The sequence below is a fragment of the Bos grunniens genome, chromosome 28, assembly GCF_055505025.1.
Source record: "Bos grunniens cultivar Pamir isolate PY7600 chromosome 28, Bosgru_T2T1.0, whole genome shotgun sequence".
In the NCBI taxonomy this organism is placed as follows: domain Eukaryota; kingdom Metazoa; phylum Chordata; class Mammalia; order Artiodactyla; family Bovidae; genus Bos; species Bos grunniens.
Genome location: NC_141192.1, coordinates 40,688,289 through 40,716,273, shown reverse-complemented (window position 1 = coordinate 40,716,273; position 27,985 = coordinate 40,688,289). Strand labels below are relative to the sequence as shown.

Sequence of the window (27,985 nt, the reverse complement as noted above, 5' to 3'; positions counted from 1 at the left end):
CCCGCCTACCCTCACCCCTCCAAGGCAGTGTGCCAGTGGTTTTTACAGACTGCTTCTTGCGTTTCAGCCACTTTCCTCCCGCTTAACAAAATTCAGTGCAAAAGAAGTGTGAGGTCATGGAAGTGTTATTCATTTATCTAAATAATTTATAAGGGAAGAAACCACTTCTTTCTGAGTTTTATCATCATGTCTTGTTTAAGTTTGGTACTCAGTGAATATTTGCTGGAAAAAGTTAATTTAAGGTCCTTTATCTATCAGCCATTTCCCAAACAGGTTCTGATTTACAAGATGTTCACAGTGACTGGGCTTCCCCTGTGGCTCAGCAGTAAAGAATCTGCCTGCAATGCAGGAGACATGGATTTGATCCCCGGATCAGGAAGATCCCTTGGAGAAAGGTACAACAACCCACTCCAGTATTCTTGCCTGGAGAATTCCATGGATAAAAGGGCCTGGCGGGCTACAGTCCATGGGGTCTCAAAGAGTCGGACACGACTGAACACACGTGCCTTTGCAGTGATTGCCTGATTAACGAATTGTTCTCTGTAGTTGGTGATGCTGCCGCCACCACTTTGTACACAGGCATTTGTCCTGCATCACAATTCATGGTGCTTGCACTGACATAGACTACTGAGCAATCACGCACGGGTCATTCATATCGATTTTAAAAATGAAGTGTAATTGTCCTCCAACACTGTTCATTCCAGGTGCAAAATATAGTGATTGATATTTCTGTGCCTTACAAGGTGATCACCACTCATTCCTGTGCTGCGCATTTCCCCACTACTACAAACATCAAGCATATTCATACCTCGGCACCTCCTCTAGGACTTGCCCTAATACTGCAACAGAAGTCAAGTCATGGGAACTTTGGAGGGAAGTCACATATCCAGATGCCTCCTGCATGCAGGGCCTCTGCACGAGGCTCCTCTGAGTTCCTGCCTTGGCCCTAACCTGTTTCATGACTGAAGCAGATTCACTAGCTAGTTCATAAAGTGGATACAACCCCTAAATTAATTCAGCTTATTCTGCTCTGGTTTTCAACTAGGCACAGTGGCAACTTGGGCTTATTTGTGGTTGAGATATAGGAGATGCCAACCTTCATTCTCTGCAGCTCCTCTGCCCATATCAGCAGCTCACAGAAGACTCCAGCTTCTCCCTGTTTTGAAGCATGACTTTCCATTTGAATATTTTTCAAAGTTCTTAAGGAATTCCCTACTTTTAAATTTTCTTGCAAATCCATGAGGTCTCCAGGCTCTATCCTATACAAGGTCTATACACTGCATCCTCTTGAGATTTTTATACTGTCTTGGGTCCTCACAATCTAGAACAGTTTTCCAAGCCCAGAGGAGTTAATATCAGAACACAAAGGCTGCCAGCTTACCGTGTTAAAATCACTTTACATACAGCTAAATACAGAAGAACATCCCTTGCACTGTCTCTAAAAGATGGCAATCATTCCTCCTCATAAGGATACAGAGCGTATAAAACCAAAAGACAATACCAGGTAATGGAAGAAACCTTGGTTATCCTATTTCTGCCTCTGTTTCTGTTTTGTAACTAGAGAATTCTAGTAGCCACTTCCCTGAAAGGCACTGCTACAGATTACAAGGTTGATTTTACTTGTATCATTGACTCGTTCCCATTTGGTGTGTATTAAATATTATTGGTACGAATCAGTTATACGACATGGTCTCTGCAATAGTTCATGAATGTGTTTCTCATTATACTTTGTTTTGTTTTGTGCTTTTTTAAAAAACATTTTTTCTTATAGTTCAGGCTAATATAATTACTATAACTCAGATATTAAATGTCATAATGTCAGAACACTACCAGCAGAAAATTAAATAATGTTGAGGTTTTCCAGACACAGATGTCTTTTATAATCAGGAAACATCTTAATGTTGTATGTTTGTATTTTATCCTTGTGATGTTAATTTCATCTTATTCCTAATCCCATGTTCTATTTATTTGATATCTAAGGCTCTCCACAGAGAAGGCAATGGCACCCCACTCCAGTACTCTTGCCTGGAAAATCCCATGGACGGAGGGGCCTTGTAGGCTGTAGTCCATGGGGTCGCTAGGAGTTGGACGCGACTGAGTGACTTCACTTTCACTTTTCACTTTCATGCATTGGAGAAGGAAATGGCAACCCACTCCAGTGTTCTTGCCTGGAGAATCCCAGGAACGGGGGAGCCTGGTGGGCTGCCATCTATGGGGTCACACAGAGTCAGACACGACTGAAGTGACTTAGCAGCAGCAGCAGCAGCAAGGCTCTCCAGGGGTTTCCAGGTGGCTCAGTGGTAAAGAATCCCCCTGCTAATGCAGGAGATACAGATTCGATCCCTGGGTTGGGAAGATCCCCTGGAGAAGGACATGGCAACCCACTCTAGTATTCTTGCCTGAGAAATCCCATGAACAGAGAAGCCTGGCGGGCTACAGTCCACGGGGTCACAAAAGAGTTGGATACAACTTAGTGACTAAACAACAAGGCTTTCCAGCGCTTCCTTCTCATAACAGCAATGAGCTCAGTGTTGGCTGTATTAAAGCCAAATGCCCAGTGAGAACTTGGTCATAATTTGTTGAATGAAGAAAAAAGTGAATGAAAACAAAAGCAACAACATTAACACAAAAATAGACTAGAGTCTGCGTGTAATTTGGTCATACGAATTATAACATCAGGTCACACAAGACTTACTTTTTAAGTTCTATTTGATAACGATTAGAGGCAACCATGATCAGCTGCCAAAGCTCACACAGTCGACGTAGGAGTTGGGTCTGCTACGCAGAAATGTTTCAAACTCAAAATCAGAAAGCATATGCACACTCATAAAGTGAGAATGCTCCTTGGATGCTCTTTGCCTTTTCCAGTTGAAGAAACTAAGACCCTGAGCAATGACTTGATTTGTTCAGAAGCACACAGTGGAGACAAGGTCATGGAACTTAGGCTCTTGACTTCCCTGGCAGCTTTTAACCCATAAAGCTGCTCTCCACCCCCAGCCCATCTGCTGATCTGGGCATGGCATCTGTATTCGACCCAGCTTCTCAGAGCACATCAGCTGTGAGCCAATTGGATATAAGTACAAAGAGAACAGAAAACTCTCTTTTCCCAGGCAGCTGGAAAGTTTCACTTGGCATTTATTTTTAGCATCTTGTGTGCGCTGGGGAGCAACCATGGCAACAGAGGGACCTGGGAGGACCTGCAGAGACGGCCACAGGGACAGGCACAGAGCACCAGAGAGAGGCCTTTCATGTCCAGGGGAAAGTGCGGGCAAGCTGGACGTGTCCCTGTCAGCAGCAAGCCATCACCAGGAGAGAATAAACTCGGAAGCAGCGGGACTCGCCTCCACTCGGGCTGTCAGGGACTGATGAGATCATCTTTGTAAAACTGTCTTCCCCTCCCTTCCTTTCCTCCTCCCCCCGCAGCACCAATACAACATGTAAATAAAGCCAAACAAGTCGCGTCTGACTTGGAGATCTGATTGTATGTCATGTTTGTTAAGTCCAGCCCTTTGTGAAACTTCAGTGCGCTTAGCCCTGGAGGGGAAATGACTCTTAGGCTTCCAGTGATGAGTGGCTCCATCACCTCAGCAAGGGTGAGATCAAAAGCCCCCACCTTGCCCTGAAAGAGCAGGTGGAAGGGTGACCACCCTCCCAGGGATGCACCAGCCCCAGAGAAGCCAGGGTGGCTACCAGAGCCATAGTACCTGGTGAAAAGCTCTCTCATTTTGACTTCACTCATGGCTCTTTCCCCATGCAAACTCTTCCATTTACTCTTGGGGGAAGGCTGGAGCCCATTTAGGAAACTTTCCAGTTCCTGAATTTCTCTGTCTAGTTCTCCAACCCCGGGGGACCCAGTGAGTGATTTATACTAGGTCACGCTGTGTGTGCCTAGGGTGTTTGTAAATCTAGGCTTTCCCACCTTCTCATGTCAGGCCCACCACCATGTCCTTCTTTCCCCAACTTTTGGTGAAAATGTGACCCTCTCCCTTATGCTTGTTGGAGTAAAACCTACACTGAATGAATCCAGTGTATACCTTTGACGAGAAGTCTGGTCCAAAGACACGAGACATCTTTTAGCTCAGTCTTGGGCATTTACTATTTCTCTGCCTGTGTACTTTCTTCCCCCTTTTTTCTTTCTTTCTTTTTTTTAATTGAACTATAGTTGATTTACAATGTGCTGATCTCTGCTGTACCAGCAAAGTAAATCAGTTATACACACACACACACACACACACACACACATATATATGTATATATACAGTTTTCAAATATTCTTTTCTGTTACAGTTTATCCCAGATTGGATATAGTTCCCTGTGCTATACAGTCGGACCTTGTTTATCCATTCTAAATGTAGTAGTTTGCAAGGAGATCAGCCCTGGGATTTCTTTGGAAGGAATGATGCTAAAGCTGAAACTCCAGTTCTTTGGCCACCTCATGCGAAGAGTTGACTCATTGGAAAAGACTCTGATGCTGGGAGGGATTGGGGGCAGAAAGAGAAGGGGACGACAGAGGATGAGATGGCTGGATGGCATCACTGACTCGATGGACATGAGTCTGAGTGAACTCCGGGAGTTGGTGATGGACAGGGAGGCCTGGCGTGCTGCAATTCATGGGGTCGCAAAGAGTCAGACACGACTGAGAGACTGAACTGAACTGAACCTCAAATTCCCACTCCATACCTCTCCCTCCCCTCTCCTTGGGAACCACAGGTCTGTTCTTAATTCTGTGAGTCTGTTTTGTAGATAGGCTCATTTGTGCCATATTTTAGATTCCACATTTTAGTGACATCGTATGCTATTTGTCTTTCTCTTTCTGACTTGTTTCATTCAGTATGATACTTTCTATTTGCCTCCTTGGTGCTGCAAATGGCATGATTTCATTCTTTCTATGGCTGAGTTGTATTCCACTGTATATATGTACCACATTTTCTTTATCCATTCATCTATCAGTGAACACTTAGGTTGTTTTCATGTCTTGGCTATTGTTAATAGTGCTTCTATCAACATAGGAGTGCTTGTATCTTTTTGAGTTATAGTTTTGTCCAGGCTCATGCCCAAGAGTGAGATTGTTTGATTACAACCCAGTCAAAACCTGGGCAGAAGACTCAATAGACATTTCTCCAAAGAAGACATACAGATGGCCAGTGGACATGCGAAAAGATGCTCAACATCACTAATTATTGGAGAAATGCAAATCAAACTACAATGAGGTACCACTTCATGCCAGTCAGAATTTCATGATGACCTTAGAAAAGGCTTGAATGTTTCAAAATAATATTGGTTTCTTTCCAAAGAATATATACAGATGAGATGTACTGCATTAAATTTGGGTCTGGATGTTATCTTGAAACATGATAGTGACTGATAAAATGTTTTTCATGAGAATAGCTTCCATAATTTTAGGCACATTTCAGTAAAATACCAAGTTTCACAGTAATATCACTGCTCTGGGTTAAGCTTATACACAGTCCTCTCATTCTCTCCTATTCAACATTGAGGACAGTGTTGCTCACAAGGAGGTATTCATAAATAATAAATAGAGCAGGAAAAGAAATCCCTCATTGTGGTCACGTGGCTGGAAAGACCTCTATTGATCTTCACTTCCCCACAAAACCACATAAATATGTAATGGTGATATTGAGCCAACTCCCTCCAAGGAAATGAACTGTGACATTACTCAAGAGATATGCATGTTACTATGGAACAAAATCTTAAAGATAAAATGAGGAGACAGTCTCTTATTTGACCCCAAACTGAGGAAGATTGGAGGAAGCTGTTCAATTTATTTCTACCTTCTGTTCCTAACAAATTCTGTGAAGCATGATAGATTCCCAGAATTGGAAAACATCCAAAAAGGCATATTCATTGTTGGTGGCTTTTTTTTTCCCCATAAACTTCCAACCGCAATGTATCATACCGGGATGAGTCAATCTCCAGTTTTAACTTCCTAGGCAACTGTGTACTTACTAGAGGCCAAGCCCAGATCCAGGGTAAAGGATGGTCCTTTACCAAAGAAGCTGCAGTGAGCTCAGGAACTGGAGCCCACCTCTGTGGACATTCATCCCCCAGAACTGTCAGTGTTCTAAAGTACAGTCTTCCCTCAGTATCCGAGAGGGAGTGGTTCTAAGACCCCACACCGCACCTCTTGTCTTGGGAATACCAAAATCAGAGGATACTCAAGTCTCTACATAAATGGCATAGTGTTTGCATATAATCCATGCACATCCTCCCATATACTTTAAATCATCTCTGCTGCTGCTGCTAAGTCGCTTCAGTCGTGTCCGACTCTATGCGACCCCATGGACTGCAGCCCACCAGGATCCTCCATCCATGGGATTTTCTAGGCAAGAGTACTGGAGTAGGGTGCCATTGCCTTCTCCGTAAATCATCTCTAGATTACTTATAATACCTAACACAAAGTAAATGCTTCCTAAATAGTCGCCAGTGACTGGCAAATTCAAGTTTTGCTTTTCAGAACTTCCTGGATTTTTCCCCCAACATTCTCCATCCATGGTTGGTTGAATTTATGGATGCAGAATCCATGGATAGGGAAAGTCAACTATATTATCATTCACAGTGGTCACTTTCCAGGCACAAAAAAAGGCTAGCAGCAAAACATAATTATTCAGAAAGGTTTTTTTTTTTTTCCTAATTTTATTTTATTTTTAAACTTTACATAATTGTATTAGTTTTGCCAAATATCAAAATGAATCAGCCACAGGTATACATGTGTTCCCCATCCTGAACCCTCCTCCCTCCTCCCTCCCCATACCATCCCTCTGGGTCGTCCCAGTGCACTAGCCCCAAGCATCCAGTATCGTGCATCGAACCTGGACTGGCAACTCATTTCTTACATGATATTTTACATGTTTCAATGCCATTCTCCCAAATCTTTCCACCCTCTCCCTCTCCCACAGAGTCCATAAGACTGTTCTATACATCAGTGTCTCTTTTGCTGTCTCGTACACCGGGTTATTGTTACCATCTTTCTAAATTCCATATATATGCGTTAGTATACTGTATTTATGTTTTTCCTTCTGGCTTACTTCACTCTGTATAATAGGCTCCAGTTTCATCCACCTCATTAGAACTGATTCAAATGTATTCTTTTTAATGGCTGAGTAATACTCCATTGTGTATATGTACCACAGCTTTCTTATCCATTCATCTGCTGATGGACATCTAGGTTGCTTCCATGTCCTGGCTATTATAAACAGTGCTGTGATGAATATTGGGGTACACGTGTCTCTTTCTCTTCTGGTTTCCTCAGTGTGTATGCCCAGCAGTGGGATTGCTGGATCATAAGGCAGTTCTATTTCCAGTTTTTTAAGGAATCTCCACACTGTTCTCCATAGTGGCTGTACTAGTTTGCATTCCCACCAACAGTGTAAGAGGGTTCCCTTTTCTCCACACCCTCTCCAGCATTTATTATTTGTAGACTTTTGGATCGCAGCCATTCTGACTGGTGTGAAATGGTACCTCAGAAAGGTTTTATATCAAAACTTCCCAGATGGTCCAGTGGCTAAGACTTTGAGCTCCCAATGCAGGGGATCTGGGTCTGATTCCTGATCAGGGATCTAGAGCCTACATGCCACAACAAAAGATCCCAAGTGCTGCAACTAAGACCCAGTGCAGTCAAAATAAACAATTTTTTTTTAAAAAGAAAGATTTTATAATAATATGAATTATGCAAGGTCTGATTTTAAGTGGGCAGCCTATTGTCAATTTAGAATATTTGCAGTATGTGTATTAGAAAGGAAAGCTGTGAAAGGAAAATCGATTCCCCTGCATACTGGAGATAGGGAAATGGCCATCATATAATCTTTCCTTAAATGTAACAAGATGGCATTTCAAGTTGTGCTGCTCTCTCTGCCAAAAGCAAAAACTTCCTTTTCAACTGGTATTTTCCCAAAATAGATGATAGGACACTTTGAATTCTCCAGAAAGTAATTGTGGAGATAATTTTTAAAACTGTTTTAATATCTTCTGGTCAATTCCAAGTAAACAAATAGGATGTGGCAATTTTGGCACAGCCATGTGCCATGCAAGGCATACTTAACATCATGAGGTCACATAGTTTAGACAGAACCTGGATCACTAAATTTTAGAAATGGAGGAAAATGCTTAAAAAAACGAAACTGCAATACAAATTGAGAGGGTAAATACACCCCTCAGTCAGGTATAGGCACTACACATCTCATTCCTGAATGTCCTCCAAGAATAGAAAATATGATTGCTCCAATAAAAGATTGTGCTGGAGAACAAATAAGCAGAAATAAATAGCATATTTCTAAAGCCCACATTCCATTAGCACTTCTGCTAAACCAGAAGGCTATCCACTTGCTCATGTTATCTCACTCCCTGCCTTAGAGAAAGAAACCAATGGGTGCAATTTCTCCCTTGAAATATACTACAGTTTATATCTTCTTTGCATGGGCTTATAAGAAGAGAAAGAGACACATATATTTTCACATAATTGTAAGCAACTTGACACAGTTGGAAATGCATGAGAACTGCACTCAGTAAACTTGGATTCAAGGCTAAGTAAGAAATTAATCTTTCTGAGACTTGGCATCCACATTTATACCTAGAGACTAATAATCCCTATACAATGGAGATGTCTTGAGGATTAAAGGTTCCAAGGCCTTGAAAATAATATGCAAATATTGCTCTAAAAAAGACTATGGAAAATCATCTTAGCCACCCTTCCAGCTCTCAGCAGAATCACATCGTAGTTTTCATGGACTGAGTCAACCAAGTTCAGAAAAGGAGATGCAATAGAAAGTTTCTGGTAACATTCCAAATATGTGCAGTTCAAATCCTTCACATCATAACTTGTCTTTATTCTTTTCTTCTCATCTAAAGACAGGGAAGTTACCATGTAATTTATGGCTTCTATGTTCATGCAGCTTGTAGAGTCACTTCTTAACCATTTTAGAGACAGAATGTTGTCAAAACTCCATTTCTACAATCGTGCCTGTAGATACATGTCAGACCCCCTCCAATTTCTCCAGGACGTCTTCTCCTGGTCCTAGGATTCCACGAGTGGGAATTCAGTTCTTGTCCGGCTGTAGCACTTCTTGTTTCCAACCTGTGATCCTCTCAGCCTTCTTACACCACTGACAGTGTCAGCTCCTTATCTATTTTAACCTCTTCATGTTTTTGCCATTAATACACGTATGCACTTTCCTCTGTCCTTGTGGTACTTTTCTCAGTTCATGTTGCAAATTTACCAAGCACACATTGAGTCCCTACATTCCAAGGCCTCTGTCCCATCTGTCTCAGTGTTAACTGGAAAATGAATGAAAGGTGGTCTCATCCAGTATTCAGGGGTTATGCAGTACTGAGTCTAGAACCAACAGCCTGGGACACAGTTGTTATGCAATTTTAAGTTAGCATTGCCATCTTGAAAAAATCACTTTCGTGTATGAATTTCTCATCAAGTGTAGGGTCACATAATAGCTATGTAACTTAGCTCATGTAGTCCTACTATTTAGTATAGTACATAGTTCAGGAAAGAAGTCTGTGTTTAAAATAAAATACCTGTGGTTTTCCCTGGTTCTCTCTCTGGCTGATTATTGTCAGAGAAAAGGATTCGATTAGCCTGACCAATTTCACGCTTCAGAAAACTTCGTTTGGTGGTTAACCAGGACTTTTGTCTTCTTTAAGGCAATTTCAAAGGGAGTTTTTCTGGGATGTAAGTCAAATAGTTAATACATATTGAGTAGAACTCCAGGAGATACTGAAGGACTGGGAAGCCTGGCGTGCAGCTGTTCACAGGCTCGCAAAGAGTCCCCTGGACTTAGTGACTGAACAGCACCATTAAGTAGAATAGATTCTATACTGACTTTTTAAAAAGTTAAAGTAGAGTGGTTTTGCAATGTTGTATTAGTTTCAGGTATACAGCAAAGTGGTTCAGATATAAAATATATATGCAAATTATACATATATGCACATATATATTTCCAGATTCTTTTCTCTTATAAGTTATTACAAAATACTGAGTATAGTTCCCTGTGCTATGTAGTACGCCCTTGTTAGTCATCTATTTTTTAATAAAGGAATGTGTTTGTGTTAATTCCAGACTCCTAATTTATCCCTCCCCTACTCTTTTGCTTTGAGTTGATCCTTTGCTCACTTTCAGAGAGAAGGGAGAGTGACTTACTCAGGCACAAAGAGACATCTCCCCGTAACTGAACTGAGCAACAGGCTGATGACTACAGCCACTTATGATGAGAGCAGGGGAAATGTATCCTTTCTCCATTTTGTCTCCAACCTCTAACCACTACAACCTTGTTAACAAATGAAATAAACTTTGATTTATTAATTCAGTGAAAACCACATGCTTTGAATGAAAAGAAGAAAAATGGCTTCACTTAACACAGGGGAGATGTTTCAGATCAGCTGCTGGCTCAGTGAGTCCGCTTTCCCCTGTGGTAACTGATGATTTTTACAGGCTTCCACATCAACTTGACAATAATTGCAGAGTAACAGTCCAGCTTATTTGGGGGAGAACTACTAAGTGACATGAGATTTCCCACTCAGGTCTAAGCTTTTGACCTTACACTTTGAAACACAGAAGAAGAATCTAAATCTGTACACTGAAGTTTATAGCCATCATCCAGGCTAGACCCAGAAAGAACTGAGCTTTGGCAAAGAAGGCATACAAAAGCCTTGTTCACCAAATTTTGGTGAATCTTTCACCCCGTCCATTTCTTCTTCCCTCCGAAAAGCTTCTTACAACCCACACTTAAAATCTTCTAAATATCTAGAGGGGTACTTTCCCCCATTATTTCAATTGATTTCCTCTAGGATGATTGACTCTTTTTCAAAATGAACACAAAAATCACGTTTTCCCTCCACGTTTAAGATTCATTCTAAACACCAGAGCCTTTAGATCAGAGATTCTTACTGAAATACCAGATTTTATTTTTAATACAACGTATTGCATGTATGAAGCAACTCAGTAAAGAAGCAATTTCTATAAAATAATCTCTTGCTGCGTCGCTCATAAGTTCAGTGATTTAAATAATATTCAGGAGGCTGAAAGGTAACATTCTCTTTTGTGAGCAAATAAACTGAGACATTGAAAACTAAAGTCACTTGTCTTAAATCAACCCATTCAAAAACTAGTGAACATTTAAAATGAACAAAGGAATATGAGAGTTACAAAGGAACTGCCTGATACAGTTTCTAACCCCCTCAATTTGTATTTCTGTCAAAAACAGCAAAGCTAGCATGCACGAATAACCTGGAAAAGAAGCAGAGGATCCAATCCTATGGCAGAGAATCAAAGTGAGGTTCAATACCACATGTGGAATGGGGGGATTTAAATGGACTCTGTGATTCTGTAATTCCATTAGAGAATTCAGAGGGTTCAGTCACAATGGGTCAAATCCTACGGGTAGAACCTGAGACAAAGTTCAAGATTTAATGCCCACGGACATCCGTGGTGGTCCAGTGCTTAGGAATCCACCTTCCAATGCAGGGGACGTGAGTTCAATCCCTGGTCTGGGCACTAAGATCCCATATGCCACAGGGCAACTAAGCTTGTAGAGCACAGCTAGAGAGCCCAGGTGCTCTAGGACCCATGAAAGTGTTAGTCACTCTGTCATGTCCGATTCTTTGTGACCCCAAGGAGGACTCCTTTGTTTGTAGAATGCTCTAGGCAAGAATACTGGAGTGGGTTGCCATTCCCTTCTCCAGGGGATCTTCTTGACCCAGGGATTGAACCCAGGTCTCCTGCATTGCAGGAGGATTCTTTACTGTCTGAGCCACCAGGGAAGCCCAGCTCTGCAACCAAAGAAGCCATCATGCAACAACTAGAGAAAGCCCACTCGCTGCAGCGAAGACCCAGAGCAGCCAAGAAAAAAAAAAAAAAGCATGTATTTTATACACACACACACACACACACACACACACATATGTAAAGGATTTAATGCCTGTCTGTCCATTCCTATACACTATCAGAAACCCTGATTCTACGCAGTCAAGTTCATCCTTGGTACTTGGACTTCAGGAAGGGAGTTATGACAATCACAACCTCATGTGTCCAGGGAAGCCGGGCATGTGGCCTCAGCCCAAGCCTGTCTGGAGGAGATGGTATCTTCCTTCCTTCTGCTGGTGGAGGCTACATTGCCTAATGCCACCGGAACTCTTCATTTTTAAAAGCAACTGTAAGTGTAGACTTAGATGGGAAACCTTATCACTTAAAGTATTAACTGCCATTTTGTAACTTTGAGACCTCGGCTTTGGGTAGTTCTAGTGTTTTTTGGTGACATATATTAGACTGAGCTCTCAGACGGTGAACATAGATGATTTAGTAACCAGTAATGTCTCAGACTGTAAGCCATTATCCCCTGGACCATTGCATTGATATAAGCTCATTAATAATTGATTGTAAAGGGATTATCTACCTGACTTGACTCTACTTCTCAAGTATCCTAAGGGGTTTCTGTAGTGCAACTACTATTGAGTTGAAGAATATTTTAAATAACCAAAGTGCTGCTTGGCCAATAGCTATTATTCATTATAATAGACAAAACCACCTAATATGTGAATGACCTCAAGTCAGAGATATTTACCTTCCTAAACTCAGGCACAAGCGATGTCACATTGCAGTAATAATAACAGAAGAGTGGATTGCCCCCATCCTCTCCCCCTGTAGCGTAAGATACTCAAGGGAGAAACCTGAGCTTTGAAACAGTCTATGTGAAACCTGTTTGCAGAGCAGGAATAGACATAGACACAGAGAGTGGACATGGGAACACAGAGGAGGAAGGGGAGGGAGGGACGAATTGACGAGCAGCACTGACATATATGCACATACGCATATATGACATATATGCACCATGTGTAAAACAGCTAGTGGGAACCTAGCTATCTATTTAGACTGCATGTGGCATGCACAGAGAGCTCAGCTCAGGGCTCTGTGATGACCTAGAGGGGTGGAATGGGGGGTACGGTGGGAAGGAGGCTCCAGAGGGAGGGGATGTATGTACATGCATAGCTGATTCACTTTGTTGTACAGCAGAAACTAACACAACACTGCAAAGCAATTATATTCCACTAAAGAAAAAAAGAACCTAACATGCCACTTGAAAAATGGTTATTGTTGAGCTGCAATATCCATCCCAATTGATTGGAGTTCCTTATAATGAACTGTGTGTCCTCCATCATGTCTGACTTTTTCGCAACCCCATGGACTGTATAGCCCACCAGGCTCCTCTGTCCATGAATTTTTCCAGGCAAAAATACTGGAGTGGGTTGCCATTTCCTTCCCCAGGGTGTCTTTCTGATCCAGGGATCCAACCAGAGTCTCTTTTGCATCTCCCGCATTGACAGGCAGATTCTTTACCACTAGTACCACCTGGGAAGCCCTTGTAATGAATAATCCTTTACATTTCTGTGTGCCTTTGCACTAATGCTTGGGAAGATAATCAAGGACCTCTATCAATGGTGTCATGCTATTTGCCCAGGGTGCAAGGGGAAGCTTCCCAATGCACCAAACAGAAAGCACATCTGACGTGAGGCTGGTGGACACAGAGCAGGTTTATCAGATACCTGTTAAAGGCATGTTCTGAACGGCAGCCTAGGAATCAGCTCTCCTTCTGCTCGTCTCCTACAGATCCAGAAGCTGGCCACCAACAGCTAATTGAAAATTCATAGAGTATATGATTTATGTTAGGGGAAGGGGGACTGGGGGAAAGGGCCATTAAAGAGGAGAATAATTGAACCCAAGTGCAGCAAGATTGGGGGAGATGTCAATTATCTCATTTTGTCCCTTTCTTCTGGAAGGGCCTATTACTACCATGTAATTTATGGGCCTGGAGAGAGCCGTAAAACTGTGGAGAAGAGGAAACAGAAGAATCCAGGCTATTAAAACAATGTGAGGTAGGGCTTGTAGATTCTTATCCTGTATTTTTGAAAGAGCTCACTAAAACCTAAATACAGGGTAGAAGAAAAAAAGATGATTAGTTTTAAAGCCTGTTCTGTCTTCTTCATGTGAATTTTTACTTGTAAAGAAAATGCAACTCCATCATTAAAGTCTTCTTTTTTCTTTACTGGATTTTATATTCAGTTGTTTTCATATCTTTGACAGTAGGATTACATGAGTCTAACATATGTTTTTATTGATAGTAAGGCCCAGAAAAAGGATATTAGTTTCATAGACCTGGAAAAAATAAGCAAAAGATGAAATCTGTGTTAATTTTTCCCATATCCAAGCTATCGCGTTAGGAAAAGTCTTTTGTAAACACATACCCCGACTTTCCAAGCCATCTCCCCATGAAGCATATGTGGGTAGGAGGGAAGGCAGATGTGTATCTTTAGCTGTATCCACAGTACGTGAAGCCAGGGAACAAATACCAAATTGTGTCCAAGACAGAATGTCGACAGTCAGTGCTAGAGGAGCGCCCAAAATGAGGAACGAAAAGCAAGGGTGTGTGCTGGTTTGGAAAAACTAGAGCACAGGGTCAAAGGGTTGGAGATAAACTAAGAACAGAGACAAAGACTTGTGCACTAGGCAGGTGAGAACCAAGGGGCCATTGTGTAATGCTCAAGACCACTGATGTGTCCCCTTGCAGCCAGTCATCCACAGAAAGAAAACAGGATGGAAGCCCTCTACTTGGAAGCCTCTCATCTTCTACTCGGAGAAGGCAATGGCACCCCACTCCAGTACTCTTGCCTGGAAAATCCCATGGACAGAGGAACCTGGTAGGCTGCAGTCCATGGGGTCTCAAAGAGTCGGACATGACTGAGTGACTTCACTTTCACTTTTCACTTTCATGCATTGGAGAAGGAAATGGCAACCCACTCCAGTGTTCTTGCCTGGAGAATCCCAGGGACAGGGGAGCCAGGTGGGCTGCCGTCTATGGGGTCGTGCAGAGTCAGACACGACTGAAGTGACTTAGCAGCAGCAGCAGCATCTTCTACTAGGCCAGCAGTGCGCCTCTCATAAGGAAAGGCCTGCTCTGAACACGTTCCCTCTGCGAGGGCTTTATTCATTAGCTCTCTTTCATCTTGTCTGAATATTCTTTCTTTGTCTCTCCAACATCAATATATCTAGTATGTATCCACCACATTTTTGCTCAATGTTTATCTGGGCAAGTATGAGTTAACTATTGAACATAGATATTCCATGTAGCTTTTTCCACATTGTCTTATCTTTATCCAAAGAGAAGCATTTGTAAAAACTATCTTTCTGAATAAAAGCATCAGATCAGATCAGATCAGATCAGTCACTCAGTCATGTCCAACTCTTTGCGACCCCATGAATTGCAGCACGCCAGGCCTCCCTGTCCATCACCAACTCCTGGAGTTCACTGGGACTCACATCCTTCGAGTCAGTGATGCCATCCAGCCATCTCATCCTCTGTCGTCCCCTTCTCCTCCTGCCCCCAATCCCTCCCAGCATCAGAGTCTTTTCCAATGAGTCAACTCTTCGCAGGAGGTGGCCAAAGTACTGGAGTTTCAGCTTTAGCATCATTCCTTCCAAAGAAATCCCAGGGCTGATCTCCTTCAGAATGGACTGCTTGGATCTCCTTGCAGTCCAAGGAACTCTCAAGAGTCTTCTCCAACACCACAGTTCAAAAGCATCAATTCTTTGGCGCTCAGCCTTCTTCACAGTCCAACTCTCACATCCATACATGACCACAGGAAAAACCATAGCCTTGACTAGACAAACCTTTGTTGACAAAGTAATGTCTCTGCTTTTTAATATGCTATCTAGGTTGGTCATAACTTTCCTTCCAAGGAGTAAGCATCTTTTAATTTCATGGCTGCAGTCACCATCTGCAGTGATTTTGGAGCCCAGGAAAATAAAGTCTGACACTGTTTCCACTGTTTCCCCATCGATTTCCCATGAAGTGATGGGACCAGATGCCATGATCTTCGTTTTCTGAATGTTGAGCTTTAAGCCAACTTTTTCACTCTCCACTTTCACTTTCATCAAGAGGCTTTTGAGTTCCTCTTCACTTTCTGCCATAAGGGTGGTGTCATCTGCATATCTGAGGTTATTGATATTTCTCCCGGCAATCTTGATTCCAGCTTGTGTTTCTTCCAGTCCAGCGTTTCTCATGATGTACTCTGCATATAAGTTAAATAAGCAGGGTGACAATATACAGCCTTGACGTAATCCTTTTCCTATTTGGAACCAGTCTGTTGTTCCATGTCTAGTTCTAACTGTTGCTTCCTGACCTGCACAAATAAAAGCATAGTAAAATTCAAAAGTAAATAAATACATTATATTTTTCATTTCTAGAACATATTTAGTTTCATTCTATTTGTTTTATTTCCTTCTTGTATTATTATGTTTCCAAGTAGCAGACTGTCTCATGTAAGCTAGATACTAAATTACTTGTCTTTTTCCTTGCACAATTAGGGGGATATTTGTCCTGGTTTAGTCTGTAGATTTGCCATATAGGTCTATGTAAATACATATAGTGACTTTTCTGAAAGTTATGAAAGTGTGGTTGGTCCTTAAGAAAGATTCAAAGTAGCATAAAGTTACCTTTTAAATAAGCAAATATTTACTTATCTGCTAGATTATAAACCCCCCTCAGAACAATTAAAGAAACATTTTATGCATTTTGTATAGCCAGAATCTATTATAATAAGATTTTAATTACAAAAATAAATTATGTAATAAATTAATGAACATTTATGGTGGTTCAGATGGTAAGGAATCTGCCTGCAATGCAAGAGACTTGTGTTCCATCCCCAGATTGGGAAGATCCCCTGGCAAAGGGAATGGCTACCCACTCCAGTATTCTTGCCTGGAGAATCCCCATGGACAGAGGAGCCTTGTGGACTACAGTCCGTGGGATCACAAAGAGTTGGACACAACTTGAGCAACTAACACTTTCACTTTTTCATTGATGAATGCATTAGATATGAGACCTTGCTCCTGTACACGTGTGTGTGTGTGTGTGTGTGTATACTTCTCCACATTGTGGCCTCCTTTTCTGAATTCCTTACACTCCAGACAAGTGGGATTACTCATTGTCACCTATATAATCCTATGCTTTCACTGCTTTATTCATTTATTTGTTCATTCAGTACTTCTTTATTCAATCAGTTGTTGGGTCAGTAAAATAATTATATTTTCAAAGTGCTGGAAGAAAATAGCCAGTGAAAATTCTTTAAAAATTAAGCTAATATTTGTTGGAGAGCTGGTTTGGTGGTGCAGAATTCTCTCAGCTTTTGCTTGTCTGAAAAGCTTTTGATTTCTCCTTCATACTTGAATGAGATCCTTGCTGGGTACAATAATCTGGGCTGTAGGTTATTTTCTTTCATCATTTTAAGTATGTCTTGCCATTCCCTCCTGGCTTGAAGAGTTTCTATTGAAAGATCAGCTGTTATCCTTATGGGAATTCCCTTGTGTGTTATTTGTTGTTTTTCCCTTGCTGCTTTTAATATTTGTTCTTTGTGTTTGATCTTTGTTAATTTGATTAAAATGTGTCTTGGGGTGTTTCTCCTTGGGTTTATCCCAACAAATACTAAAGGATATTCTCTAGACAGGAAACACAAAAATGGTGTATAAACTCGAACCCAAAACAATAAAGTAAATGGCAACGGGATCATACTTATTAGTAATTACCTTAAACGTAAATGGGTTGAATGCCCCAACCAAAAGACAAAGACTGGCTGAATGGATACAAAAACAAGACCCCTACATATGTTGTCTACAGGAGACCCACCTCAAAACAGGGGACACATACAGACTGAAAGTGAAGGGCTGGAAAAAGATTTTCCATGCAAATTGGGACCAAAAGAAAGCAGGAGTCACAATACTCGTATCAGATAAATTAGACTTTAAAACAAAGGCTGTGAAAAGAGACAAAGACGGTCACTACATAATGATCAAAGGATCAATCCAAGAAGAAGATATAACAATTATAAATATATATCCACCCAACATGGGAGCACCGCAGTATGTAAGACAAATGCTAACAAGTATGAAAGGAGAAATTAACAATAACACAATAATAGTGGGAGACTTTAATACCCCACTCACACTTATGGATAGATCAACTAAACAGAAAATTAACAAGAAAAAAAAAAAAAAAAACGTGTATCTATAAAGCTCACTAAAGCAAAGCACAGTAAAATGAGGTATGGCAATAAAAGGCGTTAAATTTATCAAATAAAAAAAATAAATAAAGTGCTAAAGAGGCAAGAACATACTAACAAAAAACTTTTACCAGGAAAGTCATCATTAATTTCAGGACTGTTAACTGTACATTTGGATAGAAAAAATAAAACTAACTTATACCCATATATTGTTTAGTATAAATAACAATAATACATGTGGCACAGGAGAAATCAAAGTAAAATTTCAGATGCCTAAAAAAATAAAAAATAAAAAAAAATAAAATGTGCTAAACCTACTGTGAGCAGGGTACACCTCTAGACACTGAAATTTATGTACACAGAACTTGGTATGCATTTTGATGATTTTGTAGCATATATTAATAAAATTATAGGCCAAAGGTCATGCTGACATTTTAGAGAGTTGATACCTCTCTAGACATGTAATAGTTAATGCTTTCATAGTGATATATAAGCAACTCCTCTCCTTACTTGTGTAATTTTAAATTAAAATATAATGTTAGACTGACACTTATTATTTGTGATGGAAATAACAGTAAGGATAAGGGCTGAGAAAGAATAAAGTCATATAAGAGTTGGGAAAAAAAAATTAAGCTAATAACATAATTTGAGATAAACAAAAATTTGAGGGAATTCATCACCAGTAGACTCCTAATAGAGTAAATATTAAAGGAAGCAATTCTGAAGAAAATGATTTTACGTGATAGCTTAGAGATTCAGGAAGAGTGAAGAACAATCTAAATGGTAAGTAAATAAATCTAAATGGCAAATCTAACTGAATATTGGCTATAAAAATCAACAGCAGTGATATATGGTTTAAAATATATGGAAGATTTGAGAACAATAGCATACAAATTGGGATGGGGTAAAAGATGTTACAGAATCCTAAATTCCTTATATTGTTTAGGAAGTGGGAAAAGGACTTATTTATAATTAGTTTTAATGAGCCAAGGAGGGATGTTCTAATCTTTAGATAGTCGTCTGGGATGGAGAAAGAAATGGCACTCCATTCCACTATTTTGACTAGAAAATCCCAAGGGCAAGGAAGCCTGGAGGACTGCAATCTGTGGGGTTGCAACGAGTCCGACATGACTGAGTGAATGAGCACGCACACTGGAAGTGACCTGACTGAGCACGCACACCGGAAGTGACCATGAGAGCATGGTCACTTCCGGTGTGCGTGCTCAGTCACTCAGTCGTGTCGGACTCCTAGTAAAACAAGGAGATGATAGGGGATAGATATAATAAAAGCATTTAATACAAAAGTACATAATAAAGAAGAAACTAAGAACAGAAAAGTGCTGGGACAGATAGAAAACAGAGTAATTACACTAAATTTAAATAGAGCATATGCTTCAGTTGAAAAACCAAAGTACTGAGGCTGGATAAAAACAACTATATTCTGCTTACAAGGGACACTAGTCTGCTTGTAAGTCTTCCCTAGTGGCTCAGACTGTAAAGAATCTGCCTGCAATGTGGGAGACCCGAGTTCGATCTCTGGGTCAGGAAGACCCCCTTGAGAAGGGACTGGCAACCTACTCCAGTATTCTTGCCTGGAAAATCCCATGGACAGAGGAGCCTGGCGGGTACCAATCCATGGGGTCGCAAAGTCAGACACTACCAAGCGACCAACATACTCACTACAAGGGACAGTACAAGCTTAATAAAGACATGGGAGATTGAAAGTAAGAGGATGGAGAAAGATAAACTGCAAACTCCAAGCAAATGAAAGATACAGTAACTATTTTATTATCAGACATAACAGACTTTAAAGGCAAGAAGAATTACCAAAGGGAAAGAGATGATGTGGAAGTTATAAAAGTTTGACAGTCATATCTACCCAATAATAAGTCTCAATCTATAAAGCAAAAATTTACAGAATTAAAAATAGAAATAGAATACTTGAAATCATAGTAGAAGATTTTAAAAGATTTTAACACTTTTCAATACCTGATAGAATGCACATAGAAAAATCTGTAAGGATATGGAAAATCTGATCAATGTGATTAACAGACTTGACCTTATAACATATATAAAACACTGATCCCAGCAACTGAAAACTATACTTCCTTTTCAAGTTTACATGTGACAATACCAATATCAACTATGAGTTTAGATATAAAGCAGTCCCTGGTGGCTCAGATGGTAAAGAATATGCCTGCAATGCGGAAGATCTGGGTTCGATCCCTGGGTGGGGAAGATCCCCTGGAAAAGGGAATGGCTTACCCACTCCGGTATTCTGGCCTGGAGAATTCCATGGACAGAGGAGCCTGGCAGGCTACAGTCCATGGGGTCACAAAGAGTTGGGCACAACTGAGGGACTAACACAATCTCAACAAATTATGATGGTCTGTCCTACAGATTTTGTCCTCTGATCTCTGCAGGATGTTAGTAAACTAGAAAAATCTCTATATGTACAAAAATTAAGCATTAATGTCTAAAGAACACATTGGTAGAATAAGGAATCACAATGGAAATTAGAAAATATTTTGAATCAAACGATTAAGAAATTCCTACGTGGCAAAACTTTTAAGATGGAACTAAAACCACACATCAAGGAAAAATTAAGATTTAGAATTATTAAAGAAGAGAAACTAAAAAACAAACAAGTTGCCATCTATCTGAAGAAGTTAGAAAACCTCAAAGAAAGTTTGAGGGAGGAAATAATAAAGATAAGGATAGAATTTAAGAAGAAAATAAACACACCATACAAAGAATCAGAAAGCCAAGGAGGAGAGCTTTGGAAAGAAAAATAAAATTTCATAAATTCCAGACCCTCAAAACACAGATAAAAGAATGAAAAAAAAAAAAAAAAACACCCACAACTAACCCATATCAGGACAAAACTACCTATAATACAGATATTAAAGTAATTATAAGAGAATATAATGAACAATCCAATGCTAGTGTATTTGGCAATTTAGTTAATCGGACACATTCTTAGACAAAATTAACTTAGAAATTAACACAACATTGTAAAGCAGTTATACTCCAATTTAAAGAAAAAACAAAAACATCAAACAGTAATAAATAAAAGAGAGATATGAAAGGCCTATATACAGAAACCATAAAACATTATTGAGAGAAATGAAGGATAGACAATATGGACAATGGAGAGGGTTCTTTTGAGGGGCTTCTACTTCTTGACCTCGGTGGTAGCGACTCAGGCGTATTAAACTATGAAATTCAAGTGGCAAATATATGATTTTTACATTTTTCTGTTTTTTATGTTGTACTTACTGCAGCCATGAAATTAAAAGACGCTTACTCCTTGGAAGGAAAGTTATGACCAACCTAGATAACATATTCAAAAGCAAAGACATTACTTTGCCAACAAAGGTTCGTCTAGTCAAGGCTATGGTTTTTCCAGTGGTCATGTATGGATGTGAGAGTTGGACTGTGAAGAGGGCTGAGCACCAAAGAATTGATGCTTTTGAACTGTGGTGTTGGAGAAGACTCTTGAGAGTCCCTTGGACTGCAAGGAGATCCAATCAGTCCATTCTGAAGGAGATCAGCCCTGGGATTTCTTGGAAGGAATGATGCTAAAGCTGAAACTCCAGTACTTTGGCCACCTCCTGCGAAGAGCTGACTCACTGGAAAAGACTCTGATGCTGGGAGGGATTGGGGGCAGGAGGAGAAGGGGACGACAGAGGATGAGATGGCTGGATGGCATCACTGACTCGATGTACATGAGTCTGAGTGAACTCCAGGAGTTGGTGATCGACAGGGAGGCCTGGCATGCTGCAATTCATGGGGTCGCAAAGAGTCGGACATGACTGAGCGACTGATCTGATCTGATCTACATACAAAGTTCACAGAAAGTAAATAGATAAATTTCATTTTACAATATTAATAAATAGTTGTAAAATCATGTATGTGTATTTTCCCTTTTTGACTTTCTTTGGTACAGCTTGGTGTATTTGTGTCATTAAATGTGATTCTAGAAACAGAACTATAATGATAACATTATTTATATAGGAAATGAGTTTTGATTTGTGATCTATCAACCAGAAATCCATTACCTTGATGGCAATAGGAAGGGTCACACCTATGTCAATCTAATTACCGCCTTTACACTGTGTGGAAGGGCATGAAGTATGATGTAGTTTGGACCTTGGTACTCAATCCAGCTGCCATATTGTCTGCCTGGGCCAGGCTCTGGGGTCAAGGACTAATATCACCATAGAACACAGGACAGGATGTTCATTACAACATGGGACCTGAAGGATGGAGTGATGCTTCAAGTCACGGTCAAGAGAGGAGAGAAGCACTTGTCTGTGGTTCCCCCAGGATGGCATTTTACCAAGACACTTAAAGACGTTTATCATGAACATGATGGGATATATTGGGAAGGAAACATGAATGGTGGGGTTGGCGTGACAAATGATTTTGACCATTTGGGATCTGAATTTTCATCTTACTTTTATCCCCATGGTGCAATGAGTGCAGCTACTCAGGCAATTTCCCAGATAGGGATCCTGTTTTTGCCTCTGGCTGTGTCTAGCTTCTCTATGATTGTGACACTGATAAGGTAAAGATGTCAAAAGATTTTTTTCACTTCTCTAAGAATTTCTTCAAAGATTAGGCACGTTATTTTTGATTGAGCCAGGAAGCAATAGAGAAATGAGGAGCAGATGTTGATTGTTGATTGCCAGCTAGTTCCTTTTTCCATCAGCTGGCAACCTTCATGCACTTTCACTCAGGCTATATTTACCCAAAAAGTCAATACATTCAGTAAAAAAAAAAAAAAAGGCAATGTAAATTAGACCAAAACATCTGGATACTAAGTAAATTGGCCAGATGTTTTGGTGGTTTATAAATAAAAGCCAAACAGAAACCAAGAAAAAGAAAAAAGGGTCACAGAGTGAGCAGGGACTTAAGACATAGCAATGATTAGATAGCATCACCAACTCAATGGACTTGAATCTGAGCAAACTCCAGGAGATTGTAGAGGACAGAGGAGCCTGGCATGCAGCAATTCATGGGGTTGCAAAGGGTTGGACAGTACTTAGCGACTGAACAATAACACCAATTTGCATCCTCTATCTCCTCAGAGTCTGTGGGGATGAGCCGGTGTGAATCATTATGAGAAGGTGAAGTTAAAGAGCTCATACATTTTGGAACTTAGCCCCAAACAAAGAGGAATGACCTTCGTTGTACTGAGAGGAAATGGAAGATTGCCTGAGACTTTTTTGTATCTAGAAATTATTTCTCAATTGCTCATGATTTTTAAATTGTATTTATACGGCTTCTCAGATCCCAGCCAAGATATCAGTTCTCTAAGAGAGCTGGATATTTTGCCAAATTGGAAATAGATTTGTTTCCCGTGTTGGAATTACTGATGAAAACTGCAGACATTGGTTTCTCCCCACCTCCTTTTCTGTTTTAAAGGTGAAATGCATCTTGTTTGTTCTATTTCTTTCTTTCTCAACACAACATGAGTCACTGAATAATTTTTAAAACATTTTTGGGAAGAGTTCTGGTTTGGGAATAAGTTCGTGCTCAAAATCAGGTTTTTCCTTTTTAATTTTCTAACTTTAACCTCTTAGGGTTCCACTTCTTACCTCCAATAAGATGGAAATAATCATTAACTCATCGTGCTATTGGGAGAAAAAAATAATGGACGTAACAAACATAAGGGTCCCTTTCCAAGTTGAACCTCCTCTATCGCTTGTGACTTGGAGGTGGCGAACCAATTGGGATAACTACCTCTTAGCCCAGAGTTTTTCAAAACGCTGGCTGTCAGGACTTCTCTGGTGGTTCAGTGGTAAAGAATCTGCCTGCCAATGCGGAGAACGTGGGTTCAATCCCTGGTCCAGGAAGACCCCCCACACCTCGAGGCAACTAAGCCTGTGCATTATAGCTACTGAGCCCGTGCTTTATAGCCCAAGAGCTGCAGCTACAGAAGCTCATGTGCCTTAGAGGCCGTGCTCCACAGCAAGAGAAGCCACTGCAATGACAAGCCTGTGCACTGCAGCTAAGGAGTAGCCCCTGCTCGCTGTAACTAGAGAAAACCTACCTGCAGCAACGAAGACCCAGCATGGCCATAAACAGCATAAGTATTTTAAAATTTTTTTCTAAAGGCTGACAGTCATAGATTTCAGCAAAGAAAAATTGGATCAGAATGGAGAACTATCCTGCATGTTATCCATATGCAAGTGGATGTGATACACTGAAATAGAAAACATTCCTTCTGTATTTTTTATGTTCATTCAACAAATATTCACTGCTACCTAAGGTAACCAGAAATCCTTCGGGTATTGAGGACAGAGAACTTAATCTGTATTCAAGTTATAAAATGAAGTGTTAATTGCTCATTCATGTTTGACTCTTTGCAACCCCAGGGACTGTAGCTTGCCAGGCTCCCCTGTCCATGGGATTCTCCAGGCAAGAATACTGGAGTGGATACCCATTTCCTTCTCCAGGGGATCTTCCCAACCTAAGAATCTAATCCAGGTCTCCCACATTGCAGTCAGTTTCTTTATTATCTGAGCCACCAGCAAAGCTCATATACAAGTTTTATATATATATATATATATATATACATTAAAAGGTGATAAGTCTGTAAAATAGCACAATTAAGGGATTGCGAGTGCTGAATGAATGAATGTTATATATGTTGGTAACTTGCAGATTTGCTCCTGAAAAAAAAAAAAATAATGGAGCTGTCATGTCATACAGGAAATGTAGGACTCTTGGAACAAATTTTGAATAACCATGATTCTCTGAAAAGAATAAGTGAATCTTCAGACAAAAACTCACTAACTAGATAAAAAATCGGATGGAATCCTCAGAGGAGAAACAGCCTTGACACACTGTCCACTCAAAAATGTTCTACCTGTGAAGGACAAGGAACGGCTAAAGCAACTGCACAGAAGTCTGATGATATTCATCACTGGCCAAAAGAGAAAAGATACAAAGGACGTACTTCAGTTGAAAGAATCTCGGATGTCAGGGCTCCCTGATCTTCCATAGAATTCCATTAAGCTTAAAATAACCAATATGAGATCTGTATTGAAAGATGCTGAGAAGATTTTGAGCCGAGTACAAAGTATAAAAAGGTGCATAAGAAAACCTGGAAGTTAAAGAATGGAGCTGCCATATATTGGTTTTTCAATGTTTTATCTACCGACAGACGTCAGAGGAGATTCACACGAGAAAAACACTAAACGACAGGATTAAAGCTGTTTCTGCAGATATTTGAGGTGAACTGGCAAGAAAAGATTATGAACAGAAGAGATTTGATCAGAAGAATCAAAGGACCAAGAGAGCTCAAAACATGAATAAAGATATTAAAACAAACACGTAAGATAAAGCTGAAAACAACTCTAATTCCAAGAAAGCATTCTCAAAAACATTCTAAAAAAAAAAGAGGAGCACTTTGGAAATCCACCCATAACTAGATACAAGCTTACAGAAAGAGAGAAAAGAAGGGTTTCTGAAAGCAACCACAATGGTCCAAGACAAGGCTTATATGTTACAAATCTATAGAAAACCAGTTTATCAAGGTCATCATAGCACTCTTTAAAAAGGACCATATCTCAGATTAAATTCTCTGTCTCCTAAGTCCAGGTCACAGGGACCAAAATGGAATGAGTTAAAGGCAATAAAGTAAAGCCAATAAGAACACAAACTGACTTTCATGCAAAAAAAAAAAAAATGGATTCTAAACTCAATATTCCATTACTACACTGTCTCCTTATAATCAGCAGTATTTGTTCAGCCTAAGCTGGGAAATGCCTACTTTTTCAGGTACCCTAGAAAGTCATCTAATTCTTATGGCAATTCTTTCAGGACAAACCCAAAGTAATAGTGATTCCATGCTACGTGCTGGAGTCATGTAAATAAGCCACACCCTGTAACAGTAATGGCTAATATTCCAACATCATCTTGAAAAGTAAAAACCGGAGTAAAGAAACCTACCATAGCAGTTGTAGAAATGAAGTCAGAAAAAAAGGATCCCCCTCAGCTCACTCTATAGATATTACCCAAGGTAGATATTGTGTGTGTGTGCGTGCGTGCTCAGTCATGTCCAATGCTTTGTGACCCCATGGACTGTAGCTTGCCAGGTTCCTCTGTCCATGGAATTCTCCAGGCAAGAATATTGGAGTGGATTACCATTTCCTTCTCCAGGGGATCTTCCCAACTCTGGGATCAAACCCTTGTCTCTTGCGTCACCTGCATTGGCAATATTCTTTGCCAGCTGAGCCACCCAAGAAGCCCAGTGCTGCAGATGTTATCAGCGTCTCCAATGGTAGAGCTGACTTCAGTTTATCTCCCTCTAGTCGCAAAGAGGCATTTACTCCTCCTCTGAAAACCTGGATACAGTCATTGCTCAAAACTGTTTCGTGTCACTTTGAGCAATGTCTGACTATAGATTATAACTAATGCTATTCTGTGTGATAGCATTAGGGCTTCTTTGATGCTGCTGCTGCTAAGTCGTATCAGTTGTGTCCGACTCTGTGCAGTCCCATAGACAGCAGCCCACCAGGCTCCCCTGTCCCTGGGATTCTCCAGGCAAGAACACTGGAGTGGGTTGCCATTTCCTTCTCCAATCCATGAGAGGGAAAAGGGAAAGTGAAGTCGCTCAGTCCTAGGGACCCCATGGACTGCAGCCTACCAGACTCCTCTGTCCGTGGGGTTTTCCAGGCAAGAGTACCAGAGTGGGTTGCCATTGCCTTCTCCCTTCCTTGATGACTCAGTGGTAAAGAACCTGCCTGCCAAGGCAGGAGATGAGGGTTCAATCTCTGGGTCGGGAAGATTCCCTGGAGAAGTAAATGGTAACCCACTCCAATATTCTGCCTGGGAAATCCCATGAACAGAGGAGCCTGGCGGATCATAGTCTGTGGGGTTGCAAAAGAGTCAGAAACACTTAGCAACTTAACAACAACAAACTTACAAACATTTCTGAGCCTATAAAAGGTGTTACTTCAATCAGATAATAACAAAGACTCAATAAGAAATGCTGACAGGGTAGCCTTTTAGGCTGCAATTTTTACTTTGCATACTTTACATGTTGAACCGTCGTGGTTGAGCTGCCATTTGGACTAAAATACAGTCCTTCTGCCAGAAAGAAACTGAAAATATTGTTTTATGGGAGGAAAATTAACAGAATAATCCCCACACCAGAGTTATACTTCAAACAGAATATTTTTTTTCAAGAAAACTAGCATCACAAAGGGTTTGCCCCAGTAGTCTTATATTTTCAGCCATCGTGCTCTGATTCTGTTCTCTATGCTCTGAAACGATTACCCTATAAAAGGCTATAGAAAGAAAATCTCTTTCTGATATTGGTTAAGACTTTGGAGAAATATTTCAAGTTTCTAGGTTTTTCTTTGATATAAAGAAATAATTAGTTGGAAAAGAAATTAATACCACAATGAAAAGGTCTATCAAAATACCAGAAGAGGTTGCTTAAGAGTAGCAGTTACTAAAGGACTTTGAAGTGTCTGCAGTAAGGAACTATAGAAATCAAAGTCAACTTTTTATTACCAGGCAAGGATTTCAGTATTTAACCTCCACAAATGACCTGGTCTCCTACCTCATACAGAAGATAAAGGAAGCAAAAAGCATGTTCTGTTCCCATCTCCAAGTCTATCCCCCTGAAAATGTATCTATACCCACCTCCATTTCTACTTTATTTTTCCTCAATACACTATCCCTTTATTCCCAAAGTGAATAGCCTCGCCAGATCTCAGAATCCTACGCCATTCAACCCATAGGAGTGTTCTCCTCTAAGCTTTGGTCATTTCCTGTCTCCTCTTCATTTTTCTTTCTCCTCTCTTTCTCCAACATTTTACTTTGTACCATTGGCTCCTTTCCTTCTGCGTGAAAACGTGTAATTCTCTCCCATCTTCAGTTCAGTTCAGTTCAG

At 40.4% G+C, this 27,985-nt stretch overlaps 1 pseudogene; it reads left to right on the top strand.

Annotated features, from left to right (window-relative positions):
• Positions 1-26,499, top strand: part of LOC147343191 (protein TALPID3 pseudogene) — a 45,387-nt pseudogene extending 18,888 nt beyond the window's left edge.
• Positions 26,500-27,985: the final 1,486 nt, after the last annotated feature.